Here is a 19,818-nt window from a genome sequence, read left to right as displayed (position 1 = left end):
GCACATCCTCTAAATCATAGAATAGTCAGGGTTGGAAAGGACCTTAAGATCATCAAGTTCCAATCCCCCTGCCATGGGCAGGGACACCTGACACTAACCCATGTCACCCAAGGCTCTGTCCAACCTGGCCTTGAACACTGCCAGGGATGGAACTTTCACAGCTCCCCTGATCAACTCATTCCAGTGCCTCACCACCCTAACAGTAAAGAACTTCTTCCTTATAGCCAATCTAAAGTTCCCCTGTTTAAGTTTTAACCCATTACCCCTTGTCCTACCACTGCAGTCCCTAATGAAGAGTCCCTCTCCAGCATCCTTATAGGCCCCCTTCAGATAAAAACCATATTGGCTAATAATTGGAATGATTCCTGAGTATGTCTAGAGAAAACCTTGAAAATAAAAGATAGTCTAAGTGAAGTTAAAGCACAACTAAACTATCAATAACCCTGGTAATAAAGAACTGCCTGTCTGGACCTCAGAACTGGGCTGTGCATCCCCATCCTTCTCTGTTTGTCAAAAAATGCACTGCAGTCATGCAACAGGGAAGTAAGCAATAACCTTAAAGCTAAGAAATCACTTTTTTTTTAAAAATGAATCAGTCATGTGCTTCATCCCCAAGTCTAAGAGAGTCTGCTGGTTCTGTAGGGAAGTATTGCTGAAATTAGCAGTTTACTGAAATCATTGTTGTTTTCTCCCCTCAGTTTGAGCATACTTAATTGGCAAATGTCATAAATACACAGTTTGTAATATTTAACATTTATTGGCTATTGCATGTTGTTAGCCAAAATAGTTGATCTGTTACATGTGGAAAATGTCACTCTTCTTCAGAAAGACTCTTTTTATAATGCTGTTTCATGAAAATGGCTTAATATCAAGAAATATTTTAGTTATCTTTTCATCACATCAGTGATTCCCATTGTTTACATATAGCAAGAGTATGCTGAACTTGAAAAAAATCTTCATACCTTGTTATTAGCTTTTAAAAAATACTTATAATTTTGTATCTACTTAGGCCATTGTCATTAAGAAAATTCTTGTATTTATTTATAAAAATAAGATGGTTATTTATTAAAATTGCTGGTGAGGATGTCTGTGACCCTTTTAGTTATGATTAGATACTCAAGTGAATTGCACATTAGAGTTTTTATAATTCTTTAATATAGTTCCAAGCAAGGTGTATGTTTTATATGTTGTTTAGCAGTATTGAGGGGAGGGGAAAATAGAAACATGTTGTACCATTCTATAATTTTTATGGCACACGAAAATTGTTACCCTTAATATGGTCAGGATACATTTTCATATAAGCTTCACATCTTCCAAACCTATTTTTGCCATGTTAGGTTTGGTCCAGGAAGTGTGTGAAATCTTGTGCTTTTCATTCCTTTCACTTATGTGAGAAATAATTGTCAAAAAAAAAACCAACTTTTTTTTGCGTACTTCAACAAAAAAGACCTGGAAACTTCTATGTGAAGTCTTCTGTGCTTTTGTTTTCATAAGAAGAGGGTGAATTTAGTCATTTTTTCTTTAGTGTGGGAAAAGCATTCCTGTAGCCTAATATTTCACACATTTTGGAGGAAAAAACTGTAAGTTTTTTTGTACACCTCTTATTTTCCCTAGATGTTGAAACACTTTCATCTGAAGAAGCAACATATTTTGTATCTAGTATTTTTCATTACATGTGCTAATTAGCAATTGCTAACAGATGATGATGTTATGCATTAGTACTCAGAAGAGCATCCTGGAGCTCCAAAAGCAATTGTATCCATTGCTGAGATTGGGAATGTCTGTCCCCAAAAGCTCTCAGCAAAATACCAAATGCATAAATGGCATTGAAATAGCATATAGCTTTGATTAGAGTAATTTATTTATGCATAGATTTAAATATGTGTTGTGGTTTAACCCCAGCCAGCAACTAAGCCCCACACAGCTGCTTGCTCACTCCCCTCTGTGTGGGATGGGGGAGAGAATCAGAAGGGTAAAAGTGAGAAATCTTGTGGGTAGAGATACAGAGAGTTCAATAGGTAAAGCAAAAACAGCACACACAAGCAAAGCAAAACAAATAATTCCTTCACCACTTCCCATGGTCAGGCAGGTGTTCAACAGGGCTCCATCACACATAACAGTTACTTGGGAAGACAAACACTGTCACTCACAACATCCCTTCCTTCCTTCCTTCCTCTCCCCCCATGGAGCAAGAGGAAGGAAGAGCATGGCATCCTGTGCTATGGAGCATCCCTTTGGTCAGTTGGGCCTGTCCTGGCTGTGTTCCCTCCCAGCTCCTTGTACACCCTCAGCCTGCTCGCTGGTGGGGTGGGGTGAGAGGCAGAAAATGCCTTGACTTCATGTGATCACTGCTCAGCAGTAACAAAAACTGTGGTACCAACACTGTCTCCAGCACAAATCCAAAACATAGTCCATACTAGCTACTGTGAAGGAAATGAACTACCCCAACCAAAACCAGCACAATATGAAAAGTGAAAGGTGTAGAAGTCATAATGGAGAATGGTAGGAAGGCGCATTTTATTTAATAAATAGTTTGTTGTTGCAGTAACACAGTGTCGTGGTTTAAACCCAGACAGACAGCTTGTTAACCACTGCCCCCCCTTTCTTGCCCTCCCCCTACTCCTGGAGGGTCGGAGAGGAGAATCAGAAAGAATGCAACTCCCACGGGTTGAGATAAGAACAGTTTAGTAATTAAGGTATAACACAAATCACTACTGCCACCACCAATAATAGTAATGATAAAGGAAATAACAAGGGAAAAGAATACAACACCTCATCACCAGGTGACTGATAACTTGGTCCCCCCAGCCCGACCAAGCACTGACCGATACCTCCTCCAACCCTGCAGTCCCCCTCGACCTTCCAGCTCACTCCCAGTTACCTCCTGGGCATGACCTCTTTGGTCAGTTTGAGTCAGGTGTCCTATCTCTGCTTCCTCCCAGCTTCCCTCCTCCCTGGCAGAGCATGAGGCCCACAAAGTCCTTGGCCAAACCAAAACATCATTTTTATCAGCTCTGTTCCCAGCTGAAAGTCAAAACACAGCACTGCACCAGCTACCAAGAAAGAGAAAAATGACTGCTACTGCTGAACCCAGGACACACAGGATATTGATTGCCTCCTGTGGCCCATTGCAATTGATAGTTTTGGTTAATGTAGTTAATTTCTACAACAGATGCTCCATTTATCATGGGATCTGAAAAATGTTGGCTGACCTATGAGGTATTTTTTAACGTGTGGATTAGATTGTTTTGAGTATTTTTCCAAAGTAAGAAATGTTTGTATGATTGCCTGCAAATGCATGGAATTGATTCAGTCCCACGTATAAGCTCCAATGAAGGGGTGAGGGGACTATTACCTTTAACCATGTTTGATGTCAGTAAAATATGGAATATTTTCTTATAATTTTTTCCAATGAAACTACAGAAACATGACATAGATTAATTTTTCAAACCATACTATCCTGATTGTGTCCTTACTGTAATTCTTTATTTATCTCTATGGCAAAAAGATTGTTTTCAGCTTCAAAGGGCCTTCATTCCTTATCTTTCCTTAACCCATGCCATCTAAATGCATCACGTTGTAAGCCTCACCTTCTTTTACAGTAGTAGAAGGTTTTCAAGTCCACCTTAAAATAGTTGGGGAATTTAACTTGTGTGTAGTAACAAGAAAAAATCAGGAGGGTTCCTTCTTTCAGATACCACAATCTGTTGACCAGAGTTGGACACACAGGACAATTGCACAAAAAAGTTCAGCCCATAACTTTGACAGATGCCAAATATTTTGTAATAAATCTTCACCAAGAAATAGATTATAAATTAAAGTTCTTACTTATGAGGTCACAGGGTGGCTGCTGACTCTTTCATGTTCCTTGACCTGCTGCCAAAAAAACCAACTATATGCACTTTAAATCTGGGGTTTTTTGTTTGCTTGCGTTTTAGCTGTTCTTCACTGGAACAGCATGTGTTTTCACCTTCCTTCCGAGCCTGCAAAGTCTTGGTTTGAGCTTATGTAATTTCTCACATGTTTTTACATGTAGGTGTAGAAAGTTTACAGGTTTTCTTTGACATCATTAATCTTTTCATCTGCTGTTGGCCAAGCCAGAAATTTAGAGGGAAGGTAGGAAATTGTAGTGGAGCAAGTCTTTAATAACCTGTCACAACAGGTGCATATAGCTTATTGGAGGCTATTTCATTGCCACAGGCCAATGCCTAAGACAGTTATTTATGTAAGAGGGTGTTTTTTTTCTTGCATATTTTATTTCACTTATACTATTTTTTTAACTATGGAAACTATTTAATATTCTTGTAGTTTGTGTGAAACTTCTGAAATAGTTTGTGTTGTTACTGTTGCTTCTACATGTCTTCAGACTGAAGCAGTTTTGAACAAGTGCATTAAATTTAATGGTAGGCAATCTTTAAGAAGGAATATAGGAAGTTGTATTGGATGGGCAAAGTAAAGAATTAACTTTTACTCATGAGATTTCTATTCAGTAAATACGATCTTACAACAGTGCATATAATTCACATTCCCCTGTTTATATTCTTAAATTTTGATAGATTTCTGTTTTTTATGACTGCTCAAATTGCATGTTGATGGCAGTATAAAAATGAATGACATTTAATTTAGTATCGCTGAGTTTTCATTTTCAAGAAAGATCTAAGTAAAATGCATGAATGTTATATACCTGGGGAGATCCTAGGAATGGTTTTTTGTTCCCCCTTCCAATCTTTGAGATCCAATCTTCGAAATTATAGTTGATATTTTTAATTTTTTTTTTTTTGCATAAAGTAGTTAGATTAACGTGTGTTTGTGCGCACAAAACCATGTGTGTTCTTGTGACCTGTTTTATTTAATGTAAAAGAAAAGCGGTTACCTTCCTAGATCATGATAGCAAAATATGGAATTAAGGAATACATACATTTGATTATGGCAGAAAACCAAACACAAAAGAACAGTGATGAAAACAAGACTGTAGGGTTAACATAACTTCTAGGGACAAAGTAATGTTTGGTTGTTTAGCTTTTTCGTCTTAATGTAATTACTTTATTTGTGAGCTTGCATTAAAATCTGCCTTACTGCCATGTAAGAAATCCTTGTGTAATTTACAATTAATTTTTAATTAGTGCTATCTTCAGTGCATTTTCACAGACACAGTGAAATCTGTAATTACTTGTAATTTTATAATTTATTTTAAATACATAATGATATAGCTGTTTACCTATGTAATATATGTACTAGTATGTAACTGTGCAGCACAGAATACTTTTTTGTATTACAGTTACATATTTAGATGAAGTTTGATTTTACTTTTTAATAATAAACTTTACATAAAGATCTGTGGGTGTAAGTATGGAATGACTGAACAGTTTTGATCACTGTCAGACAGGCGTAAAGCTAGGTTTACAGGTTAAGCTAGCTGTATACATGTTTATAGAGTTTTCATTTTAAAAGCTTTAATACTGGGAATGCCAAGCATTAGTACACAGAATGCAAAGAGATTTTCTGCAGTGATGTCTAAAGCAATTTGTCTTTTATATTTAGTAAGTAAATTGAATTGAAAAAATGTTGAACTGGATGCTATGACTTGCAAATTGATTCCTACCTCAGTGGTAAAATCAGTAAACTTCTGACCTTAAAGAAAGAAGCATCAATGATTTTGGAATATATTTTTTAAAATATCTTTGTACAGGGGCCTCCACTTTTAATCTGAGGTTACAGTATTTTTTAGAAAAGATAGGTTGGTCCTAGCTAGGCTGTTAAAGAAAAAGAAATAAGAGTAAAGATCCAACCTAAGTAACTGCAGATGGACCATTCTAGACTTGTGTGTTAAATGACTGCCAAAAATAAAACAGTGTAAATTCTGCTCGTGCTCCTCATCACCACACAATTTTGCCATCAAAGTCCATGTACTGCTCTTAATGTATTGAACCACAATTTTAATATTGTCATCCTAACCAGGGTACGTAACCAAAATCAATGGCTTAGTGTAGGTATTCCCTGTATAAAAAGAGAACAGTGATGCATTCAGGTTCCTGTGCTGGAATCCTTCTCACTACATACCCGGATTAGTATGTTACGTATATTAATTTGTCTTTCTTAGCTGTATGTCATAAATTGCTTACAGCAGGTGGTAAAATACAAGCTGTCTACAGACCTTGGTGCCATGGTTTTGAATCACCTTTTCTTGGGCAGGTCTATATATATAGTGTTCTGGATTTTGAGGCCATTATTTCAATGGTCTTTTTTCTCATTCAGTGGTAATGAACTCTCAAAACTGCTGAAATGGGAGGGAATACAATTGAGAGAAATATTACCAATACTTAAAAAATGTAGACCAGCAGACTATGACTGAGTCAGTTACAAGAGCTCTCAGCTGAAGGCAGTAGTGATGCTTGGTATCCATGCCACAGTCCAGCCAGGTACCAGATGCAACATTTTGTTGCTGATTGAGGGAACAAGCATGTGGAAGAACATCAGAGTTACCCATATCTTAGATGTGGCTAGAAATAAGAGTGGGGGTTATCAAGACTGGTGTAAGGTTGTCCTGGAAGCCAAGTCAGAAGCCAACCTCTAGTGGAGTTGTCTATCCTGTGTGAGCCTTGGTACTCATCCAGCTAGGAAACAGCCCCTTCACACTTTGCATTACATGTCTTATACTTGTCCAGGGGTTTTTAACTTGTAGGTGTTCATGTTTTCTTTTAATGAGAACACTTTCATTATGTTTTTCGAAGAAGATGGTGTACAAGGAGGAAAAGGTTTATTTTTACAAATAAGAAAGGTAAGCTACACATGCAACTGAGAATTTTTGTTTGTGCCTCTAGACAAGTACATACCTCCCCATGACAATGTCTAAGCTGGAGAAGTCTGCCTAGGAGTTTCTGCTTCTGCTTTGCCCCTTTGCATGTTCCAACATGCTCAGAGCAAGGCTCAGCCTGCCCCGAAGCACCCATTTCCTTAAAAAACTGATGTATGCACTGGAAAGCAGCCATGACGCAGTCCAGTTCCTGATGTGAATCACCAAAGAATCAGGTGCACAGTAGGAAGTACCTGCCCCTCAGTTTGGCCAGAGCGTCAGTGGCCTCAGTAATCTGACTGCTACATGCATTTTTATCATAGCAGCTGTTTTATGTGGTTTTATGTTGTCCAAATTTCAGAGAGAGATATCCAGAAATCGGTGTTACCAGCACTGTTCCCATGCTGAGAGTCAAAACCACAGCACTGCACCAGATACTAAGAAGGAGAAGAATGACTGCTACTGCTGAACCCAGGACACTAACAGAAGGTCACAGCTCTGAAATCTGTTACTTGCTCGCATGCATCATCATGAACTACTGAGCAGGCTGCAGTAGGTGGCAAATGTGCTGTCTCCAGTCTCTCCAAGGTGCTGAAAGGTAGCGTGGGGGCTTTCCTTGGCTGAGACTGACCAGAAGAGTTAACTGATTTGGGCACCTTTAGGAAATATCAGTGGCACTAGAATAATTCAAGAAGCCAGGTAAATACTCTGGTAATAACTGTCAGATGCAGCTCTTTTGGACCTCATTGTGCATATCTTTTAAGCATCCCAAGATCTGTTTATAACCCCTATGGTGCGTAGGTATATATAACACTGATGATGCAAGACGTAGTATTTAGTGGTTCAAATATATATCCCTGCAGCTGTCTATTCCTAATGTATTGTAGGAGTGCCTTTGCTTCGATAGATTTGTCTTTCTTACGGCAGCTGAGTATTCTGAACTTAATACTTTGCACCCTGCTCAGAAACTACACAGCATACAAAATGTGCTCTAAAATTCATTCAAACTTCTCAAACTTATGTCTAGGAGAGACAGATTTAAGATTACTGAGGTTTCTGGTTGAAGTATTTCAAGCAGAAATCCATACTCCATTAGGTTTTGCAACATTATGTGACCTTAATTTTCCAGGTATTTTGCCCTTTAAATTGAAGATAGTATTTTAATACTATTTAAGTCTCCTGAAGAGCCTTGTAATATGAATAGGCTTAAGTTGTGAAACATTTGAACAAAATGAAGGATGAAAAAGTAATTTAGGATTCTGTATTTTTTTAATGTATAGTAAAATAAAAATACAAATCAAACACATTGAAGTAGGTTATAATCTTTTGGCAGGGCATTTATCAGAGAAATTATGGGCGCATGCAGTCAGGCGCATTTATTGTATGCAGATCTTTCTTTGCATTTGATTGTATTAAGCAAAGCCATTCCCGGTGCTTTGGACTTTGGGATTTGCCTCTTGCATTATGGTGCATTTTGAATAGAATTCTATCTGGACAGCAGCTGTAGGATCCCATCTCAGGAGATGAGATCTATACTGATTTGTTGGAGATAAAAATCATACAATCATAGAATCATAGTATGGTTAGGGTTGGAAAGGACCTTATGATCATCTAGTTCCAGCCTCCCTGCCGTGGGCACGGACACCTCACACTAAACCGTATCACCCAAGGCTCTGTCCAACCTGGTCTTGAACACTGCCAGGGATGGAGCATTCACAACCTCCCTGGGCAACCCATTCCAGTGGCTCCTCACCCTAACAGGACAGAATTTCCTCCTTATATCCGATCTAAACTTCCCCTGTTTAAGTTTTAACCCATTACCCCTTGTCCTGTCACTACAATCCCTAATGAAGAGTTCCTCCCCAGCACCCCTATATGCCCCCTTCAGATACTGGAAGGCTGCTATGAGGTCTCCATGCAGCCGTCTCTTCTCCAGGCTGAACAGCCCCAACTTTCTCAGCTGATCTTCATATGGGAGGTGCTCCAGTCCCCTGATCATCCTCGTGGCCCTCCTCTGGACTTGTTCCAACAGTTCCATGTCCTTTTTATGTTGAGGACACCAGAACTGCACACAATACTCCAAGTGAGGTCTCATGAGAGCAGAGTAGAGGGGCAGGATCACCTCCTTCGACCTGCTGGTCACACTCCTTTTGATGCAGCCCAGGATACAGTTGGCTTTTTGAGCTGCTAGTGCACACTGAAGCCGGCTCATGTTCAGTTTCTCATCGACCGACACCCCCAAGTCCTTCTCTGCAGGGCTGCTCTGAATCTCTTCTCTGCCCAGCCTGTAGCTGTGCCTGGGATTGACCCAGGTGTAGGACCTTGCACTTGGCATGGTTAAACTTCATGAGGTTGGCATCAGCCCACCTCACAAGCGTGTCAAGGTCCCTCTGGATGGCATTCCTTCCCTCCAGCGTATCAACCAAACCACACAGCTTGGTGTCATCGGCAAACTTGCTGAGGGCGCACTCAATCCCACAGTCCCTGTCAGCGACAAAGATGTTGAGTAAGGCTGGTCCCAACCCCAATCCCTGATGGACACCACTCATGACTGGTCTCCAGCCGGACATTGAGCCATTGACCACAATTCTTTGCATGCAGCCATCCAGCCAGTTCCTTATCCACCGAGTGGTCCATCCATCAAATTGATGTATCTCCAATTTAGAGACAAGGATGTCATGTGGGACAGTGTCAAACGCTTTCCACAAGTCCAGGTAGATGGCATCAACTGCTCTACCGCTGTCCATCAGTTCTGTAGCCCCATCATAGAAGGCCACCAAATTGGTCAGGCAGGATTTCCCCTTAGTGAAGCCATGCTGGGTGTCACCAAGCACCTTGTTGCTTTTCACGTGCCTTAGCATGCCTTCCAGGAGAATCTGCCAGGCACAGAGGTGAGACTGACTGGTCTGTAATTCCCTGGGTCATCCATTTTCCCCTTCTTGAAAATGGGGATTTTATTTCCCTTTTTCCAGTCGTCGGGAACTTCACCTGACTGCCATGATTTTTAAATATGATGGACAGCGGCTTAGCAACTTCATTCGCCAGCTCCTTCAGGACCCGCGGATGGATTTCATCAGAACCCATGGACTTGTGCATATTCAGATTTTTAAGATGGTCTGGAACCATATCCTCTCCTACAGTGGGCCCAAGGTCTTCATTCTCACAGTCCCTGCGTCTGCCTTCCAAGACTTGGATGGTGCGGTCAGAGCCTTTGCCAGTGAAGACCAAGGTAAAGAAGTCATTCAGAACCTCAGCCTTCTCCAAATCCTGTGTAGCTAGTTCTCCCAAGAGCTTCTGAATGGGGCCTACGTTGTCCCTAATCTGTTTTTTATTTGCTACGTGCCTGTAGAATCCCTTCCTGTTATCCTTAATATCCCTAGCCAAGTTTAATTCTAACTGGGCCTTGGCTTTCCTAACCTGGTCCCTAGCTTCCCAAACAGCATCCCTGGACTCTTCCCAGGCCACCTGTCCTTGCGGAATTATTTTTAAGTATCTTATAGGTAAATATTTGGGAGAAAATCATGTTTTCTTATTAATAAGGTGATTTATTACACAGTCTTTCAGTAATGTTAAATACAGGGAAATCAAAATTATCAGCAGCTAGTGTTGTGCACAGCTCCATTAAATATTAAAACTGGGCCTAATAAATTTCAGCAGCAGTCATATAGATGTCATATGCTATATGACAGATGCAAAACACTTCACTTTGAAAAAATCTCAAAAACCAGTAGGAACAGTATGTAGCAGCAGTGTGAAAGCACTTACACTGGATTGCAATTATATACATTCACACGTATGTGCATACATTTTGTAAGTATGCATCTTGATGGTTACCCTAGGCATTGGGTTTTTTTTGTCTAAAAATCATGTTTTATTCATATACACCAAAAATGACAAATGCTACGTTTTCTGTAGCTCTCTACAACACTGGTGATTACTATGTACTGCAACAACTTAGCATAGGGTGCCTTATTTCAAGTCTTTAATTTCTTTTCTGGTAAAAACAGAATGTTTTTTAATGGAATGTCTTTTTTCCAGGTCTGTGTGCTGATAACTGCCTAACATTATATGAATGTTACAATGTCAGGCAGAATCACCTGACATGTGGGTAGTAATACTGAGACATTTCTCAGTCACAGTTTCAGGTTGGGCATTTTAGTTACTGAGTACAGGAAGGAATTTAAAGCACAACTCAGCAGGCAATGATTAATTACATTTTGCCTGTCTGAGCTGTTGTTTTCTTGTTCTCAGCTGCCAAACATTCAGATTTTCTCATGTATTTCATTAGTTGTTTCCCAGCCCCTTAGGCTTAGCTGTATATTTGGAATACTATGGTAGTTTCAACAGTAGTGGGTACTAAATTTAGTCTTAATGGCTGGTCCAGTTTTGGTGGAGCCAGAATAAATTCCTTTTGCTGACAAGACTTTCAGTTCTGATTTTTCTGCACCACAGGCTGCCTTGGCACCTGGTGAGTGTGAACATTCACCCTGTGTTTCTGCTGCACTTGGAGTAGGACAACTGTGAGTGCAGAAAGGTAGCCAGAAATCTTGACTCAGAGCTGTAAATAATCAAGTCCCCTTTTGTCTGTGCTTGTGGACCGTTTTGCCAAGAGCTATTGACTTGACCTCTTCTTTGTTAATTTTCATAAGTAGTAACTGCAAGTAATCTAAAAAAGGTTTTTCCAAGTTACTAAAGATCGCGTACTTGTTGAGTTTCTTTTTTTCACTTTCGCTAGAAAGCTGTGAAATTTCAGGTCAACTTTACTAACTCAGAGTAATTAACCAAACATCCTAGCACTCTGAAACACAGAGCAAGTGTTTATGATGATTGTGGAAATGTAATTGCAATCAAGTATGAAAAGGTTAAAAACATAAAAAAAGATGTCAGTGTTGGCGGTGTTAAGGAAAAATCTTTGTCAGACATCTAAAAGTACTGAGTTCATACCACAACACATCAACTACTTCATCTCTTAGAGGCTTCCTGAGCCAGAATTTTTGTAATCCCATTAGTCTTTACTGAGACAAGCTTCTGAGTTTGGAAGGATGAATCTGTTTTTACATCTTAGCATCACAAAGAACTTAGTAGATTTGTGGTCACTGTTTCTGCTGTTTGCAGAATCACTTCACAGTGTTGTGTCGTGGTATCAACAGTCTTGTGATCTCTGATGGTGTTGTGTGGTAAGCGCTATGTGACATTCTTAAGTGAAATGAAATGCTCATTCTCCACATTCCAGTCACAGATAAAAATACTCCTGTTAAAACACAGGGCAAGAATGTTTCTGTCTGGCATTTTACAAATGAAGAACAAAACTAAGTTTTAACTTTGAGGAAATAGCACAGTTCTGCCCTTTTAACTGAAAGAAGGATCTTTTGCCTGTGAAAATGAAATCCTCCACAGTTTGTAGTTTCTTTTCAAACTCATCAACCTGACAGTGAAACCACATAATGTGATAGTAGAGTGCCTGAGGCTCACTGAAATATTTTGGGCGGTACTATCAGCAGATGATGTGCTCTGTTGATTTTAATCACTTAGGGTTTGATTCTCATCCCACTGACCTCAGTCTAAATACAGAGTAACTTCAGGGACTTCACTGGAATTAGCATAAACATATTGGTGTAAATGAAATCCGCATTTATTTAATTGCATTTATGGTTCCACTATAGGATCTTCAGAAGTCACCAAAGAAAGGAAGGTATGGATGACTTTTTCCATCTCTTTGTTACAGCTTTCTTGTTCAAATGACATTTATCACTGACCAGTTGTTAAAGTTGTCATGCATACGTTCATGTGTTTGTTGTACCAATGAGACAGCATTGTGCTAAATGCACACACTAGTTGACTTTCTATTGTCTTGTAGCCGATTTGAGTTGCTTGAAGATTCCTGTGGCTTGCCACTAGAATTTCTCTTTTTTCTCCATGAGCTTTAGTACTGACTTTATAGTCAGTTTGAAACCAATATGAATATATTTGAGTGTCTGTGTATGGGTGGAGTAATTGAGCATGTTCTAGAATACTTTTTGATAAGTGGCCATAAATGAAAACTATTGAAATGTATGATCTATTCCTGCAGTCATTTTTCCACCTCCCATACTGTCAAGGAGAAATCTGTCTTCGTAGCAGGCACTAAGTTGTTAGGATTGTACAGAACAGAAATGTATCTTGTTCACAGCAGATTTTATAGCACAGATGTCTTCAGTGGCACAGGCACGAATGTTTCCTATTTAGTGAAGACTTTCTCCTAACACTGGAATCTTGCTTTTCAGACTTGTAAGCCAAACTCTTCACAGCAGACCCTTCAGTAGCTTTGATTTATTTTTCTTAATGTGATAAGGCCAGTTAACCAGTTTGATGTTGAGCTTAATGTGGGGTTTTTCCCCCTTTATTTTGCTGACCAATGAGAATTAGTGGGAATCCTGTCCCTGTTACTTCTCCTTCTCAAAGCCTCCTATTTCAGAATTTTAAATTTTTGAATGTAAGGTGCTAATTGATGAAAGTCAGAGAATGTCTTTGTTAATAGCTATTGACTGCTACTCATAACTAGTAAGTAAGTAGTAAATAGATTCTGTTACCTCTGTGTCATGCTTTAAGCCCATTGTTCTCATATTAAAGCCAAACACAACACTGTACCAGCTACTAGGAAGAAAATTAATTCTATCCATACCAAACCCAGGACACTGTTACTAAATCAGTCCACTGTATCTTCTGTGCATCCTCAGTGTAATTTAGGGATAATACAGAAATGCCAAACAAAACCAATAGGAAAGAAGCAGCATGAAAAAAGTGAGCATGGGCTGTATTTTTATACCAAAAAGTAGCTGTTTTAACGTGGTAATACAGTTTAATTGAACATTTGTCCCAGCTATGAGTAAGGTATGGATACAGGAAAGTAGTTATCTATAAATACTTCTGAAGCCCTGCAACATTGGTATATTTAGAGCTGGATCAACAACATATTTGAAGTATATCCATGGTCAGTGCTATGTCAAGGTACTTGTAGGTGTTCAAGTTACAGAGGACAGCTTAAGTTCTCAGTCTGTTTTTAAGGCGAGATATCTCTGTCTTAGAGTAGTGTTTGCTCTGCAGGAAAGTATATATCTTTGGTCCTTTTTGTTCCCTGGGTTTCAGCTGCAGGACAGCCCTGAACTATTTCCCTCAAAGGATTGTGGATCTCTTCACTTTCCTTTAACACATGGCCAAATGAGGAGGCATGATGCACACTATATGGTCACAACAGCAGAGCTGTTAGAGGCTGTCCTGATCCCCGATGAGCCTAGAATGTCACACTCCTCAGAGTGTAAGATGTGCACTTGAGTCTTCCGGTGATAGGGGAGCTTGCTCCCCTGCAGCCTGTCTGTGTGGCTGTACAGGGCACAGCAACCTGCTGTGGGTGCAGGGCTCCCAAGGGTGAAAGCACTCTTACAGAAATGCTTTGGGTGCTCTTTCAGTGTCCATAGCCAAGCAGCCACCAGGGCAGATTGCACTGGAAACCTGATTTGGATAGAGATACAAGATAACTTTTGAGCTGTTTTTATCCCTGGCACAAGTGGGGCATCTGGGGGTGTGTGTGAAAACAGAATTTTAGGCGTGTTTAGACTCTGAGCACCTGCAACATGCAGTAGGGAAGGTCACCCCTACCTTCTGCCTCATTTACTTTGTGTGTCTAACCCTTAGTGGCTGCAGAAGGAAATGAACAGATTGGTCTTAGAAGAGAATGTCTGTACAGAAGTTTGAGCTAAATGATGGCTTTATCTTTGTGCGCACTGGCAAGTTATTTTTCTTATTTTATCACTGAGGGGAGGGAGTGACACTGTAACCTAGCACTTTGGTCTCTACAAAAAACGATGCGATTGTTAAAGTTAGATTGTGCTGCTGTGTAGCGCAGACCTGACTGTGTGAGTCTCTGGGAAAGTCTCCATGTGCTTTGTAGGAATTCCAGGCTTGCTTTATAGAAATTCACCCCTTAGCTTTCTAGGCATTTACACTTTCTAGAAAGCCCCACCTTCTGCTTTCTACGTGTATGTAACAAGGCAACTTGTGTGGTTTAGATGATTTTCCTTGTGCTCTGGAGGAATTCTCTTCTGCCCTGTAGGAATTTTTTCTGTGCTGTCCAGATATTTTCTCCTATAAATTCAAGGTATTTCCCCTCTGCTTTCTAACACTTTTTCTATGTATCTTTTTAGAAATTTTCTACCTATTTTTGAGCAATTACTTCTTTCTAGGAATTTTATCACAAGCTTTCATGGAATTCACCTTTCATTTTCTGGGAATTACTTTTTTTTTTTTTCATTTAAACTTAAAGCAAAACCATACTTCTTATGAATCATTACATGTTAATTTATTAACTAATAGGGTCAACTAATTTTAGAGTTTATATTTTAGGCAAGAGGGCAGGTAGTTCAGGTGCACTGTTAGATTTTGGGAAAACCTACAAAACATGAAAAGATATTCACTGCTTTATTAGCGCAGTTTGTAGTAGTGTCGTGGTTTGAACCCAACCAGACAGCTTTCACTCACTCCCCCCCCACTTCTTGCCCTCCCCCTACTCTCGGAGGGACGGAGAGGAGAATCAGAAAGAATGCAACTCCCATGGGTTGAGATAAGAACAGTTTAGTAACTAAGGTATAACACAAATCACTACTGCTACCACCAATAATAATAATGATAAAGGAAATAACAAGGGAAGAGAATACAACACCTCATCACCAGGCAACCGATAACTTGCCCCCCTAGCCCGACCAAGCACCGACCGATACCTCCTCCAACCCTGCAGTCCCCTCTAGCCCCTTCCGGGTCCCTCCCCAGTTACCTCCTGGCCATGACGTGCTGTGGTATGGAATACCTCTTTGGTCAGTTTGGGTCAGGTGTCCTGTCTCTGCTTCCTCCCGGCTGCCCTCCTCCCTAACAGAGCATGAGGCTCACAAAGTCCTTGGCCAAACCAAAACATCATTTTTATCAGCTTTGTTCCCAGCCCGAAAGTCAAAACACAGCACTGCACCAGCTACCAAGAAGGAGAAAAAATGACTGCTGCTGCTAAACCCAGGACAAGTAGGCTATGTGTAGGCAGTGACCTTTGTCTTTTGTGTACACACATTGCCACCTACAGTAAGGTCCTGGCCCCCTTTTGTGTGTTCTAGGTGTTGTCTATTGTTGTTGTTGTTAAGTAAAATTGCAGGAGGAGGCAACAGTATTAAATCATAGTTCTTGCAGTACCTGTCTTCCTGTACAAAGTATTTTTCATGTATTAATATTTTACAACATTAGTTGTAATAAGTGACATTATCTTAATTTAGGAGATAAGGAAACTTGCAGAAGAAGGGTGATGTAACTTCACAGCTCGCAGATGAGGAAATACATCTGAGAGAAGATTTCATTTCTGACTTAGCTTAGAAGCAAATATACCAGAACTAGAAATGAGCAATCAGTAAGGCTTAAAACCCATCATGCTGGTTTGTTTTGTCCTTTAATCAAGTTCAGGTATGGAAGATGCAAAAAATCATTGAAGAACTGAAATAAAAGAAGATTTGTGATGTTAGATTATAGTGTATAGGCCATGTAGCTCCTACCTTTCAACACCAGAAAGTTGAAAGTGTGAATTCTTAGTGTGTGACCACTTTTTATTCACAATGGATACCATGTCTGTTAGTGTACCTGCCTTGACCAGTAGCGACTACATATATTGATGCGAGCTTGCATTCCTTTTGTATCCCTCACCATTTTAATTTTGATCAAAAGCACCTAAAAAAAACTTTGGGCTGGGAAGGCAAAATAACTTCAAATTGCTTTTTGATCACATTGTCAATTCACAACAGAAAAGAAAGCAAGCTGCAAATATGATAGGGAAGTGTTTCTTGCTGCCTAAAGCTGTCATGTAGCATCTCCTCCTCGGCTTTTTCCCTCTTTGCAACACATGCATATTGTACTGTGTCTGTTTATTAAAAACAAGGCAAATATTTGTCTGTTCCTCCTGTGCAGCTTTTAATTGTATAAAATGTGCATTTGTCATAGTTAACTACTGTTGTTAAGACAGATAATTTGCTGCTGGAGCATTTCAGAGTCTGGATATTTATTACCAAAAGATATTTAGCAACTATATTGTGTATTCCAGTGTACTCTCTCCTTGCTGTACACTGGCTTCCTCTCTATTTTATCTATAGGGCTGTTTGCCATGATGTCTTTTCATTCCTTAATTGATTAATTAAATCTGTTGTTATAGTTCCTAGTTTAAGTGATTAATAAACCTTTTACTGTAGTGATAGGACAGGGGTAATGGGTTAAAACTTAAACAGGGGAAGTTTAGATTGGATATAAGGAGGAAATTCTTTCCTGTTAGGGTGGTGAGGCACTGGAATAGGTTGCCAAGGGAGGTTGTGAATGCTCCATCCCTGGCAGTGTTCAAGGCCAGGTTGGACGAGGCCATGGGTAATATGGTTCAGTGTGAGGTGTCTGTGCCCACGGCAGGGAGGCTGGAACTTGATGATCTTAAGGTCCTTTCCAACCCTAGCTATTCTATGATTCTATAAAATAATCAGATGCAGAGACACATTGTGGTAGGCTTTGTCTGAGGTGTTGTCCTATATTACTGACACACATAATGGTCTGAGAAAGGCCACATGACTCTCATAAGGAGATTAAAGGATCACGAATAGGTAGTCTCAAGCAAAAGCTAATGTAGAATAAGGTTTTTCTCTTTTTTTATTGTCAGTAGTTTGATTTAAAGCAGCTGTTGGTCCCTCCCTTATTTGTTTTGTTATTTACTTTGAACTTGTAGTACTTTCTTGTTGCTAGACAAAGGGCTCACAAAGGTTTCTGGAAAAGTAATCCCTCCTTTTTCTTGCATAGTCTTAATGATAACTTAAAAACATATACCCTTCAGTTTATTGATTTGTTAACAGATGACTTCACACAGTTCAGATTTTTTTTCATGTAAAACTTTTGCCCAGAAGCAAAATGGAAAATAAATTCATGGTTTCATCCTTCTCCTATATTTTTGGAATATCTTCCAAAAAGAAAAAAAATAATTCTATGTATCATTAAGCCTATTTCTTCTTTGTGCTAGCTATCACTTTTTTTTCCTCATAAGTTTCAGAGAATCAAAGATCCTAATAATGTTATATTACAGTTAAAATCTTCTTAGATTGTAGGAATAAGAGTACTAATATTTTCAGAGACTTAAATATGGATATTGGGGTATTAATCACATCTCATATAAATTGCAAAATGTAGGCTATCAAGTGAGGATAGAAGCTATTTCTCATTATAAAAGCACTATATGAGAGAAGAACATTCTTTTAAGTAGTTTTTGCCTGCGTGTAAAGATTTTGTACTATTGTTTTCTAATAAGAAATCTGTCATTCAGAAAGAAAAGTCCAAGATCTGGGAAATAAAAGGGTAGGGAAGAACCAAAGGGCTTATAGGTGTTCAAATGACATCTGAGTTTCTCTCTTTTTGCATGAAAGGTATTGGAGCAGAGATTTTGCAGAATGCCTACTGAAAATGTAGTCCTTGTTTCCTGAAAAAGTGCAGGTTGTACACTCTCGGCTTAAGCCAATGTTTTCCATTTTCTTGAAATTTGGATCCTTCTTTCACTCATTTGTCTCTCTCAGTCTCTAAAATACCATCATCCTTGGCACATCACATGTAGGCACTCAGGACCCCTTCCTGCAGGAGGTGAACCAGTATCAGCAGTGAAAAGCAATTTTCAGTGCCTCACTCAGGTTAGCCATCTGGAAATAACTCTGTTTGATAAAGCTGGACATCTCCAACTCTGTGGTTTTCCCAGAGTTAAAGGTAGTTAATAGTTCCCTAGTTAATCCCCTAGCACTTTCATGTATGTCCTCTCCTCTTCTCAGTTCTCCACTGAGAAGGAACTGAGCTCTAGCTTTCTTGCCTGAAAGTGTTTAGGTATGCATGCCTTCTTTAGTGTGTTTTAACTCCCTCTGAGCCCTTTTGCACAGCATCTTTTTGAGAAACATAGATATTGAGGAATTGTGTGCAAATCAGTAGCTCTCCAGGGGAATTACAAGAGTACCTGGAAATATTCGCTTTCATTATCACTGTTCTGGCAGTACTGCTGAAGTATGTCCTCACATGATGCTAGTTAGTGGCAAAAGTTCATTTTTATATGACACTCCAGGTCAACAACTATGCAGCTTTAAAGAAGCATTTTGAAATCCTGTAAAAATGTGTTGTATAACGTTTGCTTTGAAGAAAAAAATCTATTGTCGTTTTGTATTTTCTGGTGGAAAATACTTTGTTTTTTTCCCCATCTCCTAATGCATCTAGCAATCTGTAGCTAAGACAAGCTAAAGTATCATTTTTTGACTACTTCTTGGTTTTTTTATTTTGCAGATCTGCTGTCCAAACCATCATGCTGTGTTATGTCCATCTACGTCCTCCTCAGTGGCAGACAGCTGAAGTTAGAACACAAGGCTTTTGTGTTCTACCAGCCCCCTCGTCTCTCAGGTTTTAGCCTATTTCTTCAAGCTGTGGACAGTTTCTGTGCTTTTATTTAATTTGGGCAAGGCCTACATAAGACAGAACAGATGGCTGGAAACTGTGAAAGGAAAACCCTAAAATGTACCAAGTACTCCGCCTCATTTGAACCAAGCAATGTATTTTTTTGCCCCCATTGCAACTATGATCACATGTGTTTTGCAGGTGCATTAGCAGAGGCACCCAGCCAAGTAGCTAATGACAGAGAATACAGCAAGTAGCCTCACTTTTTAAAGGATCCAGAATGTGCAGAGGTGGTAAGCAAACTGGAATTGGATCTGTCTTTCTTTGCTATGTATTTTTGAGGTGTGTTTTCAAGAATATTCTACAGTTACTAGTGTTTATTTCTCTGAAGTAAAACAAGGATTATCTTTCCTAATGAATTCTTTAAAGTATCATATCATAGAGTAAACTCTCTTCTGCAGAGAATGTTTTTGAACTCTTGTCACTAATGGCAACTTAACATTGCTTTCTATGGTCATAGAAAGTCCTGGTTTCCAAGAAATCAATGAAAAAACAGAGCAGTAGTTACA

This window comes from Neopsephotus bourkii, unplaced genomic scaffold (genome assembly GCF_033783945.1).
Source record: "Neopsephotus bourkii isolate Nb327-2 ecotype Australia unplaced genomic scaffold, CSIRO-AGI_Nbou_v1 NB_1792, whole genome shotgun sequence".
Classification (NCBI taxonomy): domain Eukaryota; kingdom Metazoa; phylum Chordata; class Aves; order Psittaciformes; family Psittacidae; genus Neopsephotus; species Neopsephotus bourkii.
This window is presented reverse-complemented; position numbering follows the sequence as displayed.